This window comes from Sturnira hondurensis, unplaced genomic scaffold (assembly GCF_014824575.4).
Source record: "Sturnira hondurensis isolate 20B ecotype Veracruz unplaced genomic scaffold, ASM1482457v3 Scaffold0014384, whole genome shotgun sequence".
In the NCBI taxonomy this organism is placed as follows: domain Eukaryota; kingdom Metazoa; phylum Chordata; class Mammalia; order Chiroptera; family Phyllostomidae; genus Sturnira; species Sturnira hondurensis.
Genome location: NW_028087015.1, coordinates 39,771,894 through 39,781,715, shown reverse-complemented (window position 1 = coordinate 39,781,715; position 9,822 = coordinate 39,771,894). Strand labels below are relative to the sequence as shown.

Genomic DNA, 9,822 nt, shown 5'->3' with positions numbered 1-9,822 from the left:
TTGTGAGTCAACAGATCAGCTGGGAAGTTCGGCTGAACTGGCCCAGACCCATCCGATCTTGACTGGGCTTGTTCACATGTAAGGGGTCAGGTGGCAGGCAGGCTGGGCCGGGCTCGGCCCGCCTCACTCACACGCTGGCAGTTCCCTGGCTGGCGGCTGGGTGTTAAGGTCATGTGTTTCTTCTCATGCATCAGGATAGCCTGGGCTCGTTTGTACACTGGGGGCAGAAAGGAAGTGGAAACACACATGCCACCTAAGACCTGGGTTTGGAACTGGCATGCGGTCACATCTGCCCCATGTTGTGATGGGAAGTTACCAGTCCACTTCATTCAAGGGACAGGGTTATGTCTCAGTGGGAGATGCTGCAAGGTCTCGTTGCAAAGGGTGTGTGCACAGGAAGGGGTACGTCGTTAAAGCCATTTCTGCAGTTGGTTCAGCACAGGAACTTAGATGATTGGAATTTCTCTTGACAAAGATGGGGAAATATCAAAAGGAGATTTTATTATTAAAACTATACTTTAATGATTAAATTCATTATAAAATTAAAGTATTTTATTATATCATATTTTTAAAAATATTTATGAGTTAAAATTTTTTTTTTCATGCATGCAGCACTAAAGCAGGTTTTCCCTCAAAAAGGGATATCAGACGAGGCTGAGGTCTCCTGCCAGCCGCATCCTTCTCTAGCAGAATGGCGTGGGTGACGTTTCCCTGGACACCAGCCTCCAGAGCCCTCCACTTGGCGTGAACCATTCCTCGGCATCCCTTGCCTCTGGCCGTCCAGCTAATTACAAAGTCACGTGGATCTCTTTGCCCCGAGGCCACAGTCTCTGTCTTCCCAAGGTATAGCACAAGAAACTTTGTCAACTGCCTCATGACATCCACACCCACCGAGTCTGCAGCATTCCTTACTGACTCTTGGTCTGGTAAACCCAGCAGGAGAGGGAATGAGGTCAGTGCAGTCTGGGCTCTCTGAATCCCCTTCACTGCCCTGCCCCAGAAGGGAGCTCCCGGTCCTGACTGAGGTGGCCCGTCTACTTTGGGGGCATCCCTATGGGTGCACTTCTCGAAATTTGGGATCCAGTTCCCCTCTCAGGGCCAGACTTTCGTACACACGACGAGCAGGGTTTCCACCGTGTCGGCCCCCGGTTCTCCCAGCGGTTCTCCCCGGTTCTCCCAGCGCCCTGGGATACGGTCCCCAGGGCCCAGCTGCTTGATCTCATTTAGACCTGCCAGGTACGCGGGCCAGCTCCTCACTTGGATGGATCTTCAGTTCTCAGGCCGGTGAGCTTCCGTCCTGCAGCGTGACACAGCGGAAAGAGAAAGAAAGACAGGGGCACCTGGGGAGAAGCCAAGGAAAGCTTAAAGATGAGGAGAGAAGGCACAGATCAGTTATGCAGCTTGTCTAAGGCCACACAGAGACCAGGAGTCAGTGCCAGGATCTACCCCCACCCATTCTATGTGACTTCACAGCCAAGGTTTTATCTGCCATGTGATGATGACTCATTCCATCTTTCAGTGGATATTCTTTTAAAATTTGGGGTCATCAGAGAGCATGTGAGGCACTTAAGCTCCTGGGGCCACCCCTCCCAGGCCTGGGTCATCGGTGTTGGGGTGCTGGGTGGGATTCTAGTCAGAATGTCTTAACGGGAGCCTGTACCGTTCTGTTTTCCCTGAACTCTGAGACCCCACCCCACTGATGCTGAAAGCTCATGTGTGACTGAACTGGTGCTATCCCTCCGCCCTTTCCCAAGATTTAAGCTGTTACTTACTGCCTGGTTGTTCTTTTCTCCTTAGATGGTTGCAACTGTTCAAAATTCAGGGTGGGACAATGGTCCCCTTATCACTCCTTCACCCTCCCGGGAGATGAGGTTCTGTGAGGCCATGTGAAGAATGTGTTGCGTATGTTGTTCTTAGCTGAATTCAGCCCTGTCTTAGCCATGTGGTAAAATGCTCTGGGTCCTACATTCTGCTGGTTACTTTTGGTTTTGTTTGTTTGTTTGTTCATTGTTAGCCACAACTGAACTCCAAGCCTGAGAATAGTGTCCAAGTTTCTGGAACTAGTCAGTGGCTTCCCATTTTTCTGTTGTTGCTATAGATCAATTTTGAGGAGAAATTCAAGCTCAAAGCCTCCTTGATTCTCCCGTCTATTCGATTAATGACTGTTTTCTCTTCAGAATATCTGACATCCTATTTTCACCATGGTAAGTAAAGCAAGTTCAGGTTTTTGAAACTTCTTAACCTGTAGGATGGCCATGAATCATGAATGGACCAGTCTGCCATGTGGATTTTCTCACTGGTGCTGATCCCCTCTGGAATGGCACACCTGAACCAGGTACATGAAGTCCATTCCCCTTGCAGTGGCTTAGAATGGGCACGTGACCTGATTCTGTGAGCAGATGTCCACTATGCACCTTCTGGGAAAGGTGTTCTTGCTCCCATAAAACACAGATGTGTCAAGGTCTTTGCCTCCTTGAGATGTGGCAGTGGGATCTCCGGGTACCACGTGTGTGTGTGTGTGTGTGTGTGTGTGTGTGTGTGGCATGTGGACCTGCCCTTCCTACTCAGTTCTCGTTAGGAGTCGTGTCAGCCGTCTGCACTTTAGAATATGAACTTCTCAACGGATACACCAGTCTCTCTGCCTATAAACTTCCCACTTTCCATTTCACTCATGTCAAATTGCCACCCTAAAACATAACACACCTTTTATGGCTTCAGTCCTCTCTTTAAGTGACCTTCCATGAAGGCAAGTGAGAATCAGAGGCCAAGATTAGATGAATCTGTACAATGTTGTACCTTTGATACTCCCCATGCTTGTGTTTTTTACATTACTCCATCCTTGCTTATTTTCATTCATTCAACAAACATCTATCAAGATTCGTGGTTGGGTGCTGTGCTCCGCCCCAGGGGTGCAGACAGGATGATCACGGCTCCGTTTCTGCCATCAGGAATCTATAGTCTCATAGCAGAGTGTGGCGGGCACTTGGTAGATCCGCTGGTCCGTGCTTCTTAATGGGACCCCACCTTTATTCAGACAGTGCTGTGTCCGGCCAGAGGAGATCATCTGTCGTGAGCATGTGATGGGACATAAGGGGAAGTCTGCTGGGGACTCAGGTGTAGATTTCCCCCTGATAAAAGACATGAGCCAACTACCTATGTCCCCTGGGAAACGAAACCTCAGACAGCATGCTGGGGTGAAAGCCAACGAGGAGCAGTGAGCCCCTCCGGGGAAGGGGAGCCCCTCGGAGGAAGGGGAGCCCAGGCCAATGCGAGTGGACCTGCAGCTGAAAAGCTGAGGTCTGGTTTTCAGGCCTACCAGGCTCAAGGCTTTCACCAGCCCCAGTCCCTGCTGCTCACTGTACTCTGATCGTTGGCAACGTAAAACTCACCATCAGTCCCTGAATGCGTGGCCACCTGCCTCCCAGCCTCCACGCATGCTCTGTGCTCGGCCTAGAAGGTTCTGAGCCATGTTTGCTGAATTTCAATTTCTGCCCCCAAACCTGGCATGACATTATCTTTTCTGAAAAGCTTTCCTGACAGACACATCTCTACCCCCTCCAGTAACATCAGTTTCTCCTTTTCTGTAGATACCAATGTCCTGAAAATGATCATTTTGATAATGGTAAATGCTTATTGAGTATTTCCGTGTACCCAGGATTGTTAAATGCTTTATATTAATTACTTAAGCCTAATGACAACCCTAAGGAATAGATACCATTATTAACCTCATTTTACAGATGACAAATGTAAGTAATTTGTTCAGGTCAATAGCTGGTATGTGGCATATACGAAGTTTAAACCCAGCTCTTTCTGACATCAAAGTTGGCTGTATTTACCACATACTATATCGTTTTTTGCAAATTACTGATTTGCAGAATGTAACTGCCATGAAGGGAGTGACAAATTCTTGTTTTTCCTCAATTCCCAAAGCCTAGAATAGGATCTGGTGCATATGACGTACTCCAGCAGTGACTGTTGAATGAACAAATAAATGAATGACTCAAACACTCAAATATTCCCATTGTCTCTAGGGTGAAGCCTGTCATTCAAGGCTTCCTACTCATTTTCGATCCTACATTCCCCTAAATGGGCCTGCTGTGCATAGGAGCCACTATCTACAGAACATGCTTGGCACTATCTGACTTTTGGTCTCTTTTTTATGCTGTTCTCTTTGTCATGAATTACACCTGCTCTCTCTCTATTCTTCCCAATTCAAACTCATTTGAATAAGTGATCTCTCTCTTTAAATCAAAATGCTCATATCACCCAGAATTACTAATTTGGCATGTATATATTATCATACAGAATATGTGTTTTGGGTAGGTGCTCAAACATGTGTTTCAGATTGTCAAGTTGCCTGTCACCTCTGAGTCCTGTGCGGTACCTATGGCAATGCTAGGCAAGTGGGTGGCAATCCGTGAATGTCTGCAAGATGAATGAGTGAGTGGCAGGTAGTCATAACCCCGTGAGTTCAGGGTTTTTGGGAGGTCCTCTGTCATCCTAGTCCCTCTACTCAGGTAACCGAGGTTCAAATCTTACTACCCAGCCTCTATTCTTTCGGCTTCCTCTGAGTTTATCTTCTTATTCTAATTATCAGTTCTCATCATTCTCATTCACCCACAACGATAGCCGTGTTTTCCTCTTGGTTCTTTGGGAGTTAATGGTAGAACCACGTGCCCCTTCCAGGAAAGAGATCAAGGGCTCTCAACTCTGAGCCAGGCAGGCCCTGAAAGTCATGTCCAGAGCCAGCAGGCAGAGGATAGATTCGTTTGGGCACTCAGGGGGGTCTTCTCAGCCCCTCTTGCAGAGAAGTCAGTTTTCATTCGCGAGAGGGTGAAGGGGAAAGTGTACTCAATTCAGGCAGTGTCTATGGGACTGTGGACAGTTAGTGCGGCAAACAGCCGTGTCTGGCTTGTTATTTCTCATCCCTTCCTATAAGTAAATCATCCAAACCAATTCTCCTTTGACCTGCTTAGTGCTAGCCTAGCTAAAAGGTGTTTTAAACACAAACCGCTATTATTGACCTTGGAAGTAAAAGTGTTAGTTCATGCACATTCTATCAGTTTCCCAGGGAGTTTGGAAACTCCCTTGGGGCTTAGCGTAAACTACACATTACTAATCTAGACTTTCACAGGTTTTATCAGAAGTCTCACCGTCAAAGGCCAGGCCTGCATGACAAAAATGTCAGTTCCTAGCCCCAGATCTGAAGCCATCATCCCTGGGACGCCTTTACTGTCGTTCAGAAACCCATTGGCAGTACCAAATGTCAGTTTCCTATGAGATAAACATTCCTTCCTTGAATTGCTTTTTCTTTTAACTGAACTCACCAATTTTCAATCAGTCATCTTTCTATTTAGGTGCATGTGTTTTATGTAAACCCTCTTCCCTTTGAAGACCCAGAGAAAGGCTTGCTCCTTGTTTCCCTCAAGCTTACCCCTGTCTCAGCATAGCTGACCTCACACTAAGTCCCCACAGTCTGTGCGGACCCCAGAGCAAGGAATGCACAGGGCCCTGCAGAGCACTTGCCCTGTGAGCCCAGTCACTGTGCGATGAGCTGGGGGATTGGACACAGCTAAGATCCATGCAAGATCTGCAACGTAAGAATTGTTCAAACCTGTAAGAATTTTGATGAGTTTCTTTGAGCCAAACTGGCAATTGCCAGAAAGCAAAACTCAACAAATTGAGAACATACTCCGGAGAATGGCAGTTTTGCCCCTTATTTTATACATCTCAATCACAGGGGGAGGTGTGGTGGGGGAATTACATGAAATTCATCGGTGATAGATTCCAGAGGCAGGAGAAAGCAAAATGGAAAAACAATCTCTGGAATTGGATAAAAAAGTGAAACATAGACACATACTTGTTTTACATTGGTGTGTATAGGATATTTAACAGTTAACAATTAACAGGGCAATAATAGCAACAAGGGAATTTATGGTCTCTGCTCTGGTGAGTGGTGGTGCTTTGTGGGGGCGGCGGGGAGGGCAGGAAATTACTTTGATATTCCAAAGGTTTGTTACCAGGTGTGTTACGGTAGATGCACAAAAAGAGGATCAGCTCAGTTAAGGAAAAGACTGGTCTTGGTTAGGGAAAAATACTGGCCTAGGACGTCACTACCTGCCATGACCCGCTTTTAGTTAGAAAGTTTTAATTTCAGACTGTCCTGTGGAAAACTTAGTCTGAGTCTGTGAGGCCACCACGCAGGCCTCTCCTGTGCTTGTCAGGGTTCACCCGTGGCCCCTTTTTGTCCATAGAATCCATTTGGGAGGGAAATAGGATTATTGGCTGAGGCTGGGCCAGAGACGAGCAGTGCTCCCCCACTGATTCTGCAGAGAGGCGTCCCTGTCCTGCACATACATCCTCAGCCTCCGGACCTCTGTGTGCATTGCGGGAGCCTCACCGTCCCCAGCCCCAGTCACAGCCGCAGCCCCAGCCCTGTCACTCAGTCGGCCCCGGCAGTCTCAAACTCTGCCCTGTGGTCCGCCGAATCAGCTGCTCCACAAATGATTTTCAGTCCAGCCTCACATCTTATCAAACTTTCCAACAAGCCCCATGAGGCTCAGCCCTACAGCCCATGAGTCAGTGGCTCAGCTATGTTGTAAAACGTGGGGCCGTGCGGGCTCCTCTCTGACCAGCAGACCACATGGGCCCCTTCTGCAATAGGATCAGCCAGTCTGCAGAGAAATGGAATTAAGCTATTAGCAAGTGGTTTCTGACTCTTGCAGAAACACCAGCAACAATAGCCACTTTTACATGATGTTTAAAGAGAGCTGTTTGTTTTGGCAGCCTTCACCATATTACACATTCCTGCCACTTAATTGTCCTTGCAAAGATAAACAGAGACCTTCTGGAGCAGAGCTGGGTTGTAGAGCTCAGCCAACCGGGTGTTTGTGAGACCGAGGCGGACCCGGGGTTTGGCTCCACACAGCCAGCTGTACCCTGAAATGACACCATTTTCTCTGCGCATGGCCCACTTCCTGTACCTCTGTATTCCTCCCCTCCCGCCTTCTATTTGGAAAGAAAGTTTAAAAATACATCCTAACTCTCGATCTCATTATTATCAAACTGCTTCCTCTGACCTTCAGAGTGGTTTGGCAAGTTCAGAGCTCCCACAAGGCATGGTGTCCAGTTTTCTTGCACTTGAAATATATCGCGTCATTAGAATGATGTTGATGAGGAGAGTGAAGAAATATTGGTAGACATTGCTGAAGGATCCCCGTGGACTAAGACTGCAGGACATGCACTGAAGTATGGGTTTCTCTCTCAGTAAGGGCAAGAGTGAAAAAAGAACACAGCTGTTTACACACATGTTTTCCCTTCACCTTTTATGTGCAGCTTCTGGCTGGGGAGCCAGGGCACCAGCGAGATGGAGGGTCTGTTCCTGCCCACACTGGTGTCCAGTCCATCTGGGTGGTGAGGTCATGCCCTCGTTAGAGATGGCCAAGGCCTTTTACATGGAGGCAGGAACACTGCACAGTGGCTTTCCTGAGGCTTTGGGGACACTGAAAATTTAAAGTCAGTTATTTTTTAAAAAATTGTTGTTCAAGTACAGTTGTCTCCATTTTCCCGCCACCAGTTTCCGCTGCCGCATCACCCCCACCTCTCACCCTCAACCCTACCCTCCTTCAGCTTCGTCCGTGGGTCCTTTGTACACGTTCCTTGACGACCCTTCCTCTTCTTTCCCCTGTTGTCCTTTCTGCCCACCCCCACCCCGGGTCACTGTCAGTGATTTATTTCATTGTCTCTGGTTATATTTTGCTTGCTTGTTTTGTTGATTAGGTTCCGTTCATAGGTGAGATACGATATTTGTTTTTCACTGTCTGACTTATTGCTGGAGAGATTTATGCTAAGTGAAATAAAGTCAGTTTCCGAAGGTCATGTTTAAGGGTCGAATGAGAGAGAGTAAAGGTGACATCCATTTCGGCCACACCTACTTCTGGAGAAATGTCAGTTTTGTCCTGTGTGTTCTCCCAAGAAACTCACGAACTGTGGAGAACCTGCTTCCCACGGTGGGTGCGTGAGGCGTGGAAACGGGACCTGGAGCTCCTGACTCCAGCCCTCCGCTGCTGATTCTCCTGCCGCAAACTGGTCAGAAGAGAAAGCAGAGGAACTGGTTATGTTAAAATAAAAGTAATTTTAATTACAAAATTACTTTTATTTTAATTACAAATATTTACTGTAATTTTAATTACAAAATTACTTTTACATCAGTAATATAAATTACATATGATATATTATATAGTGTATATACATATATAAATTACATATATATCAGTAATATGACTGATAGAATGAGCAAAATCTTTGAAAATGAAGACATTGATAAAGAGGAAATAAAAGAGAAGTTACTATTAAAAAAGGAAGCAAGATATTCAGTTTGGCAATCTAGGGAGACATGCTTCATAGCCTGCTAGTTAAGAGCACAGCTAGGACTCAAGTGCCTGGTTAAAATCTGGTTCCACCATTTACTGGCTGTGTGACCTAGGGTAAGTTACTTACCTTTTCTGTGCCTTGTAGTCCTGATCAATAAAATGGGACTAATGGTAGTACCTCTTCATAGGGTTGTGGCAAAGATTATAAGACTAATGTATTTACAGAATTTGGAAGTGGTTGCTATTATTATTCTATTATTTTAAGGCAACCAGAAATCTACAAGAAGAAATAAGAATTTAGAGCAAGACAGAAAAGAGCCACATGTGGAGAGATACTTGAGAAGAAACAGAAACTTTAAAATGACTAACCAAGAAGAAAGAGTAAAAAAATGCAGCATAAATGATGTAAGATGAGAGACATTTTTAAAAAGCCAGTGAAAAACGTTTGCAACCACAAATTTGAGAGAGCACTAGGGTAAACATGTTGCATATCAGAAGAAAGATGAAGACCGTAATTGAGGACATCCAGAAAATTGCAGAAAAGGCAGAAAAGAATGTTCCGAGGCTAATAGCGCTTCTCTCCTCTACGTGTGGCTTCCTTTGCATGTGGTTGGTATCGATTTTTTCAGATCTTCTATGTCTTTGCTGATTTTTCTGTCCAGTTATTCTATTAATTCCTGAGAGAAGATGGATAACATCTCTGAGTTTATGGAATTGTCCGTTTCTCCCTTTAACTCTGTTTCTACCTCCCACGTGTATTTTGGATCTCTTATTATGTACATATTTATAATCCTTATCCTTCCTCATGTATTAACTCTTTTATTAAAATGAAATATCCCTCTTTATCTTTTATAATTCTTTTTGATTTGCATGTTAGCTTCCTAGGATTGCCATAAAAATGTATTACAAACTTGGTGGTTTAAAACAAAAAAAGACTTACTTCTCTTGGTTGCAGAGGCCAGAGGTCCAAAGCCAGGGTGTTGGCAGGGCCCTCCTCCCTCTCAGGTTCCAGGGAAGGACCGTTACTTGCCTCCCCAGCTTCTGTTGGTTGCCTGTGGTACTTGGTGTTCCTTGGCTTGAGAATGTGTCAGTCCTGTCTCTGCCCGTGTCCTCACAGAGCCTGCCTCGTGTGTCCCTGTGCCCAAATTCCCACGTCTCCTAAGGGCACTCATCCTTGGATTAGGGTTTCTCCTAATCCTCAGTGACATCCTTAATGACATTAGCAATGACCCAATTTCCAAAAAAGATCCCATTCACAGGTACCGGGCTTAGGACTTCAGCATTACTATTTCCCAGCTATTTATTTTTGCCATTTCTGATGCTCTTCACTCTGTTCTGAAGATCCAGATTGTCATCCTGAATCTTTTTTCTTCAGCCCAAGAAACAGCCCTTAGCCTTTCTCATAGGATCAGCTGGAAACAAAGTCTCCTGGTTTTCTTTTGTCTGGGAT

General features: G+C 45.9%; 1 long non-coding RNA gene across 1 annotated transcript; it reads right to left on the bottom strand.

Annotated features, from left to right (window-relative positions):
- Nucleotides 1-5,502: 5,502 nt before the first annotated feature.
- On the bottom strand, nt 5,503-9,045 carry LOC118998791 (uncharacterized). The gene is made up of 3 exons (XR_005068949.1): nt 8,500-9,045; nt 7,984-8,085; nt 5,503-7,502 (listed from the first exon to the last, which is right to left on the bottom strand). It is a non-coding gene; the product is annotated as an uncharacterized LOC118998791 (long non-coding RNA).
- Between the last annotated feature and the right edge of the window lie 777 nt (nt 9,046-9,822).